The sequence below is a fragment of the Nansenia antarctica genome (assembly GCF_963989245.1).
Source record: "Nansenia antarctica genome assembly, chromosome: 2".
Lineage (NCBI taxonomy): Eukaryota > Metazoa > Chordata > Actinopteri > Argentiniformes > Microstomatidae > Nansenia > Nansenia antarctica.
The window spans coordinates 76,960,020-76,969,597 of record NC_137675.1 but is presented as its reverse complement, the minus strand read 5'-3'; positions in this window follow the sequence as shown (position 1 = coordinate 76,969,597).

Below are 9,578 nucleotides of genomic sequence, written 5' to 3'. Positions count from 1 at the left end.
AGTTATAAATGAAAGCCATATTTTACTCCTTTGTTAATGGAGTTAACTCTCCTCCCTCCCCCTTTCCCCTTTTGTAGAAACAGAAAGATTTGTATGTTGCTGAACATATCCATGATGTACGCACGGCTAAATGGAATGTTGTCACATCTTTTCATATTACTCTGCATTTGTATATATTACCGTTATCAGTTACATTATTACCGTTGCTTGGCAACCGGTAAACAACTGTTCAGCGGATGAATATACTTACAATAAAACATAGTTCCATTAAAATACATTAATGAAAAGTTTGTCTTGTCTTTCTTCTGTAAAATATTGATAGATAAATGTGGTAACCGTTGTATATAAGCGTTGTAAAAAACGTTGTATAATGGCACTCCGCTTCGCATCGTGCCTAACCACCCCGCTAGCTGTGCCGATATCCACGACATACCACGGCTTCTCGTTCGATAACGCTTAAATATCCTATATCAGTTAGTAATAATGCACGCCGACGCTGACGCTTTGGTCCAAAGCGAGTCCAGTGGCGGCTCCTGCCAAATCTCTCAGGGGGGGCAATTGTTGCGTTGATGGTTAAGGTGACACGTTCAAGGGTAAATTCACCTAAATCAGCGGGCTTAAATAAATTGACTCTCACAGCCATTGGTATTCAGTTATCACATATTTTATTTTAGGTGCAGCAAATCCAGGATAAAGAGCAGTGGCACAGGGGCTGATAATGTGCAATGGATGGATAAAACTATTTACATACTACAAAATACAAAATATGGACGGCATACATACTGCTCACTTGTATTGAAATTTAGTTCGTCTCTCTTTCAAAGCAGCAAAACAATCAATGACCCTCTCATTAAAATCAGGCATCTTCCTGACTAGTTCCCTCTCCATTGAAAGCATGGCCAGTGCATTCAGGCACTCCTGGCCCATTGTGTTTCGCAGGAAGTTCTTGATTCTCTTAAGGGTCGAGAAACACCTCTCAGCTTCAGCTGTTGTCATGGGAGTGGTAATTAGGATGTTCAACAGAGCTACAGTCTCAGAGAAAGTCTCCTGGAGGTTGTACCTGTGTAGAACCTGGTACAGTGCCAGTGCACCAGAGCAGCCCTTGAACTCAGCACTCTCATAGACAAGGGACCGCTCAGTCTTGAGCTTCACCTGGTTCAGCATGGGGTATGCCTTGACAGTGGTGTTCAGAGCCTCAACAGGGAATGCATGGCAGTGCTGTTGGAACATCTCTCCTTGGAGCAGCGTGGCACTCACAAGGTGGTTGGTGAAAGAAAACCTTTCTTTGGAGTGGGCCAGGATTGTGTCGCAGATCTGTCAAAAGTATGGGGTGTGAAAGAAAATGTGGAAATAAGCACTTTGGAAGTACAACACTGAATAAAGACTGCTACCATCCCATCCCTGAATGTAACTCTGATTGGTGGTGATTTTCCAACACTGTGTTTCAAAACTTGGACCTACCTCTTTAGACAGCCTCTGCTTCTCTTCTTCTCCCAAGACCCTCCTTGATGTTCTGGTTCCTGTGGCTTCTTGCTGCTGCTCTTGAGGTGAGCTTTGGTCCCTGAAGGCAGACAGACCAACAGTGTTAAGATTTCAAATAAGAAAATGTGGCTGAACAATCTGCTGTCTTGTAGTTGTAATTGTATCTACAGTCATTTCTGAAATGTAGTCTAACGATGATTTAAGGTCTCCAGGAGAGAGGGATCTGTTTTAAGTATAACAGTTGACTTTAGCTTTAACAGGCTGTGTGTTGTGCCTCCTAATCCGACACGCCCCCGTGAGCCTCGTTCTGGCGCCCCCTCCCGGCCGGATTGAGTGGGCCGGATCTCTGGCTCTGTTTGCAGCAGGTGTGGGCTATTACGTTTCAGCCCAGCTGTCCCAATCACCACCTGGACAGCCGCCTACTTAACCCTGCTACAGACGGAGATCCAACGCTTGGACATAACTTTCTGTATGGACCCCCTCTGACTACTCTCATCTGGATTTCCCTCCCTGGCTCGACCCCTGGACTCCCCTCTGGACTACTCTCTCATGGATCACTCTCCCTGGCCCGAAAAGGATCTCGGACTTTGCTCACTAGGGTAGTATCGCAGCACATAATACAACACCCCTGACCTCATACACGCACACACACATAGTATAATTACACACCCCATAACTATCGCCTGCATCACACCTTATGTTTATTTTTCCACTAGTTAGTGTAGGGCCTATTTCTTTGTTTATATCATCCATAATAAATCATTATATATTCTCCTGGCCTCTGTCTCTGTTTCTCTGGGGTTCCACCACATTTGGCTTTTCCAGTTTCAAGGTGTGCATAACACTGTGCACATGAGTCACTCCCGACCACTTAGATATCTTGGAGCTATTTAGGTAGATATGCTTATTCTTGAATAGAAATATGTAGGTCTATCTATTCACAAATTAAACCTCAGACATTTTTAGACATGTTCTATATATTAGCCTATTACATATATCTAAAAAAAAATGCTTAGTTGTAATTCGTGTATGTATGTAATAAAATGTATTGTATAGTTTGATAAATGTAATATACTACATTACATTAAGTAACTACATATTAATATAATGTAACATAATAAATTAAATGCAAAGTTTTGTTGCAAAAAAGAAGCTTCGCATAGCAACCTACCAAATGAATAGTGGAATATCCTACTCCAATTACTCGGGCAAGCCCTAATTTTAATTCAACTCATTGTTATATAAGCCTACTAGTTTTACCGGCGCCTTTCCCATTCATCATAGCATGCATACATTTGATTATTACAAAGTTCTATATTACGGAGAAGGTACAAACTATATTTGTTGATCTTACCGTATGGCCTGCATGCTGCTTGTGAAGCTTTAGACGGCATGTTTTATGAAGACTGCGTCAATGTCCTTCTTCTGCAGCCGTATGACATGACGTAAGCACGTACGATTCTTTGGGCATGTCCCAAAACCCCATAGACAAATGACCGAATGGCCTGAAGTTACCAAAATAGATTTTACATGCAAGTCTACGAGAACAGCCTAGTGCAATTTCGAGTCGAGGGAAAGTTGCACTGAAAGAGGCGGGACTTGAAGCTGATTGGAAGATACTCCACAGAACACTAGCTGATTGGACTATGATATACTCCACAGAACACTAGCTGATTGGACTATGATATTCAGAAGCAACACTGTCTAGAAGTCATAGGAAAAAAATCTCTCTTCTCCCTTTGGTGGGGCATTGTCCAATTGCCCCTAATGAACCAGCCTCCCCTGAAAGCGACTTACATACACTGCAGTGAGTGCATGCATCTTTTCAGCATACATGGTCCCAGCATAGCCCATGCTCTAGAAACGGAGACACTGTGCTTGACAATGCACAAATATACAACAAAGTTTTCGGAGGAGAAACAAAGGTGTTATCTGAGTCATCAAAGGTGTGTGTGTGTGTGTGTGTCCTTCAGCCTAAAACTGTACTAGTCACAGGGATGATCGAGAGAGAGAGAGAGAGAGAGAGAGAGAGGGAGGGAGGGACAGGGACAGAGAGAGAGAGAGGGGCAGAGAGAGGCAGAGAGAGAGAGATGGACAGAGAGAGGGACCGAGAGGGACACAGAGAGAGAGAGATGCAGAGAGAGAGGTGTCAAACCACCAATTCTCCTCAGTGGGTTCATAACCTCTCATTTCACACACAGTGGGTATTGAATCACACCATATTGGACCCAATCTTCCCTACACAGATCGCCACCAAGAACAAAGTGTATCTCTTTGATGTGCTGCTGCTTGGGGCTAGAGCCTTTAAGAACGGCCTGTCTATGATCCTGGAAAACGACCACATATTAAAGGTGAGTTATGTACTCTATGGTATACAGACAATTGAAATGTTATGCATATTTATGTATGCATTATGCATTGCATGTTTCGCCTTTTCTTTTTTTTGTACAGCATAGTACTTGTGTCAAACATCAAAAAAGAATGAATAAATTGATTAAATAAATAAATAAATAAAATAAATAAATCTTAGACATTGGCTTCATCCACGTTTTAACAATTCTTTGTTTCACCTTTTCTGTTTCACCACTGTTGGTTCATCTCCTGTGCAGGTGACCCATGACTGCCGTGGCATCGCAGGGTGTCTGATGGCTCAGTTCGGAGTCAATCTCACCAACGTGTTTGATACACAGGTATTGTTACTGTGAAACAAAACGATTTCTATCTTCACTGCAGCTTCGGCCGCTTGTCTCTCTCTCCATGAGTGGTCTATAATCAGGGATGCAAACTAGTCACCTTTCGGTGACATTTTCCGTTTTTTAATCCAAAATTGGTCATCTGTTTTATTTATTTATTTATTTTTAAGGCATGGCAAGTTTATTTGTATAGCACATTTCATACAACAGGAGCAAGTCTGTTTCCCCACCTCACGTGTCCTTCTCACCTTCTCCACCCCTGGGCAGTTTGCCCCCCCTGATAATTGATGTGTAAGGCTCATACCCAGCGGTCTCTCCCCTGATGTGTGACCCTGACGATGTCCCCCCAGGTGGCAGACGTCATGTGCTTCTACAGAGAGACGGGCGGCTTCCTCCCAGACCGGGTCAGTACCCTCCATGAGGTGGTCAGCCTCCACCTGAAGATGGCCCTGTTGAGACTGTCCTCCCTGAAGATCAAGTCCCAGCTCACCAAGGTAGCCTACATCAATCCTGTTTGTCACAGTGTGAGGGGGGGGGGAGAGGTGGGAGAGAGAGAGGAGGGAGGGAGGGAGGGTGGGAGAGAGAGAGGGAAAGAGAGAGAGGAAGGAGGTGGGAGAGAGAGAGAGGAGGGAGGGCTCTGATGCTCGGTGAGACACATGTTTGATACTGTCTGTGTGTCTGTCTGTGTGTGTCTGTGTGTGTGGCAGGAGGACAGAGAGGTGTGGTACGTGCGGCCGTGCCCCGGCTCCCTACTGAAGGTGATGGCCCTGTCAGTGATCCACCTGCCCTCCCTCAGACTGGTGCTGCTGGACAACCTCATGGCCGACTACACAGGTGACGGATGACGGATGAACCTTTAGCTATGTATCTATAATAATAATAATAATAATAGCTTGGATTTAATATAGAGCATAAAACCCAAGGACGCTTTACATTTCTACAGGAAATGGTCAGACAGACAAAACAGAAAACAAACAAAACAAAACAGAAACAGTGACTAGGGGCCAAAGGCCTTGGTGAACAGATTAGTTTTGAGGGCTGATTTGAAGGAGTCCAGGGTGGGGGCATTGTGGATCACTATGGAGTTTTGAGATACGTTATTTCATTAAACACTGAATCGTATATGTTGTATAATGAGTAGTTATGATGTAAGTTAGCGTGTAAGAATCCTATAGCCTGGAACAGCAGTTCTTTGTCTGAAAACTATGTCAACTCACGTATGTGTCCTGTATACTTTGAAGACTGTACCGCGACCGGTCGACCATCACTTTTTATCCAATCCCTACGCAGGTCTGGTGGACTCGTACCTCAGCAGCAGCCGAGAGGAACCCGTCTACATACAGAACATCGGCACGGTGAGTTACTGAACAACAACAAAAAACCCGACAATATGTCGAGATTACATGAGACAATGGGGGTGACGCTCATTAGACTGTGACGCTCATTAGACTCATGAGTGGAAAAAAAAAACGAATAATGGAATATCCCCTTGGCAAAAACTGTCCCCGTGACATGATCTAGCTCAGAACATTCGATTCTGATGTGTTGTATCGTGTTGAGAGGTGGTGTGTGTGTGTGTGTGTGTGTGTGTGTGTGTGTGTGTGTGTCGGTGTGCGTGTGTGCGTGCGTGTGTGTGTGTGTGTGTGTGTGTGTGCGCGTGTCTGAGCAGCGCAGTGTGTTGGAGCTGCCCAAAGACCTCCGGGAGCTGGAGTACACACGCAGCAAGCGCCAGGAGTGGGCCGTGGAACGCTACCCCGTCACTGAGCAGGGCCTGCTGACGCGCTCCCATCCCCGCCCCGGCCCCCAGCCTACCCTTTCACCCGCAGACCCCCCCCCCGCCCGCCCTGGAGCTCCAGGCCCCAGCAAAGACCCCCCATCCCACCACCGCCCAGAGGTCTTCTAACCTCCCCACGGCCCTTACCCCAGCAGCCCTTACCCTAGCTGCCCTCACCCCACCTTCTCTTACCCCTCCTTCCCTTACCCCTCCTTCTCTTACCCCTCCTGCCCTTACCCCTCCTTCTCTTACCCCTCCTTCTCTTACCCCTCCTTCCCTTACCCCTCCTTCTCTTACCCCTCCTTCTCTTACCCCTCCTTCTCTTACCCCTCCTGCCCTTACCCCTCCTTCTCTTACCCCTCCTTCTCTTACCCCTCCTGCCCTAACCCCTCCTTCTCTTACCCCTCCTGCCCTAACCCCTCCTTCTCTTACCCCTCCTGCCCTAACCCCTCCTTCTCTTACCCCTCCTGCCCTTACCCCTCCTGCCCTTACCCCTCCTTCTCTTACCCCTCCTTCTCTTACCCCTCCTTCCCTTATCCCTCCTTCTCTTACCCCTCCTGCCCTAACCCCTCCTTCTCTTACCCCCCCTTCTCTTACCCCTCCTTCTCTTACCCCTCCTTCTCTTACCCCTCCTTCTCTTACCCCTCCTTCCCTTACCCTCCTTCTCTTACCCCTCCTTCTCTTACCCCTCCTTCTCTTACCCTTCCTTCTCTTACCCCTCCTTCTCTTACCCTTCCTTCTCTTACCCTCCTTCCCTTACCCCTCCTTCTCTTACCCCTCCTTCCCTTTCCCCTCCTTCCCTTACCCTCCTTCCCTTACCCCTCCTTCCCTTACCCCTCCTTCTCTTACCCTTCCTTCTCTTACCCTCCTTCCCTTACCCTCCTTCCCTTACCCCTCCTTCTCTTACCCCTCCTTCCCTTACCCTTCCTTCTCTTACCCTCCTTCCCTTACCCCTCCTTCCCTTACCCTCCTTCCCTTACCCCTCCTTCCCTTACCCCTCCTTCCCTTACCCTCCTTCCCTTACCCCTCCTTCTCTTACCCCTCCTTCTCTTACCCCTCCTTCTCTTACCCTTCCTTCTCTTACCCCTCCTTCTCTTACCCTTCCTTCTCTTACCCTCCTTCCCTTACCCCTCCTTCCCTTACCCTCCTTCTCTTACCCCTCCTGCCATTACCCCTCCTTCTCTTACCCCTCCTTCTCTTACCCCTCCTGCCCTTACCCCTCCTTCCCTTACCCCTCCTTCTCTTACCCCTCCTTCTCTTACCCCTCCTGCCCTTACCCCTCCTTCCCTTACCCCTCCTTCCCTTACCCTCCTTCCCTTACCCCTCCTTCCCTTACCCCTCCTTCCCTTACCCTCCTTCCCTTACCCCTCCTTCTCTTACCCCTCCTTCTCTTACCCCACCTTCTCTTACCCCTCCTTCTCTTACCCCTCCTTCTCTTACCCCATCTTCTCTTACCCCTCCTTCTCTTACCCCTCCTTCCCTTATCCCTCCTGTCCTTACCCCCTGTCCTTACCCCTTCTGGAAGCTTCCCTCTGGGTGCAGCCCCGCGTCCCCTTCAGGAGGACCAGGACTGGTGGGGATGGTGAAGGACACCATGGGCAGAGGGAGGCCCCCGGCTAAAGACGCTTCGCCCTCCCCTCCCGCCTTCCCCTCCTTGGGGAGAGGGCTGTCTCTCCAGATAGCAGCCCAGCAGGGCCCCATGGAGAGTCCCCCCGGAGCCCCGAAGAGGGCTCGAAGAGGGAGGAAGGAGGTGGCCCCCCCAGGCCCCAGACCCAGCCCTGCTACCCCCTCCATACCCCCCCCCAGGCCCCAGACCCAGCCCTGCTACCCCCTCCATACCCCCCCCAGGCCCCAGAGGGCCCAGACCCAGCCCTGCTACCCCCTCCATACCCCCCCCAGGCCCCAGAGGGCCCAGCCCCAGCCCTGCTACCCCCTCCATACCCCCCCCAGGCCCCAGACCCAGCCGTGCTACCCCCTCCATACCCCCCCCCAGGCCCCAGACCCAGCCCTGCTACCCCCTCAATACCCCCCCCTGGCCCCAGCCCCAGCCGTGCTACCCCCTCCATACCCCCCCCAGGCCCCAGACCCAGCCCTGTAGGGGGAGCTCTGGTCCAGCCCCCTCCCTCTCCAGCCACGCCTGAGAACCTCCCTGCCATGGGGAGACACCTCGCCTCTCCTCTCAGTCTCTCCTTCAGTTCTTTCAGAAAGCCTTAAAAGAGCCATGTGTGATGTTTATGGTACAGACCAGCAGGTGGCAGTCAAGGGTCAATTTTGTTACTTCAACATACGGTGCCCTCCACAATTATTGGCACCAATCTTTTCTTGGTAAAGATGAGAAAAATGGGTTCCTTTTTCTCCTTGTTCCTTGTTCCTTGTTCCTTTTGGTGAATCAGCTTAATGTCACGCTGGAAAAGAATTTGAATCATCCAACCTATAAATGAAGTACATTTATTCTGAGAAGAAGAAAAAACATCTGTCATCAAGACATTATTATTTCTAACACAACCACGTGTGCCACAATTATTGGCACCCCTAGACATTCTTCTGAACAAAATGTACGTTTTGTATGTCTTTTTAAGTTGATCAGAGTGTTTAGGAGCTTTCAAGCATGTTTATTTTTACCTTGCTGTTCGGTACTTGTATCTTAACATTTAATTTAAAAAATATATAATTCTACCTCATTTTTTGGTACTGATTTGTCTGAGTAGTGGTGGTGAGCACTCTTGAATCTGTACTAAGTGCAGCCATTTCGCTTGGTAATGAGATTCCTAGCGTAGCGTGGATGTACTCTGCCAGATTACAGCCTGATGATCAAATCCATCCCTTTTATTAAGAGAGAACATACAGTACATCCATCAATGCATAGCCTACCACCCATTTATAATGGGTTAGGTTATAATGTGTCCTGCTCTGGAGAGATTTCAGTTATATATGGATGCAAAAAATATATATATTTCCACATCATTTCCCCCTCCATAGTTACTGGCTGTGTTCGGAATAGCGTACTAGCATACTACTCATACTAGATATGACGTAGATTTTGAGTATGTAGTACGTTCGAACTGTACAGTATGCGAGATTTGAGTATGCGAGAAATTTAGTAGGCGAGCAGTTATTTCCAGCCATCTGGGACGCCATCTTGGAAATGGCGGCTTTCGGGGGGGTCGATTTTGGTCGACTTTTAGTATGTTATTTAGCACGCCCAATACTATCGGAATCCATCGAAAAACCTTTTGTATCAATTTTTTTTGGGTTAAGTGCTTTTTTTTCATAGATTGATTCACCTACCTACCGTGATCTAAGATATCTACAGAAGTAGAACAGTACAGTACATCGGATCACCACATGGTGGCAGTAGGATGCAACAAAGACAAAGCGTGTCTGTCCGTGCTTTAGTTCTGTAACAGAATGTGCGGCGCTCACACAAAATCCACTCCACTGCCTGTCCACGTAACAGACTTATCGACAAGTACGATTTGTCAATGGAAGTAGGATATGGCCGTAACCGCGATAGTGATGATACTTTCCAACTCCAAGAGGTAAATACAATACTCTCTGAAGTGAGCAGGTTTTGGATGTATGTAAAACCTAGTCCTCAGGTTATTGATAGAGGAGTTAATCAGGTGATT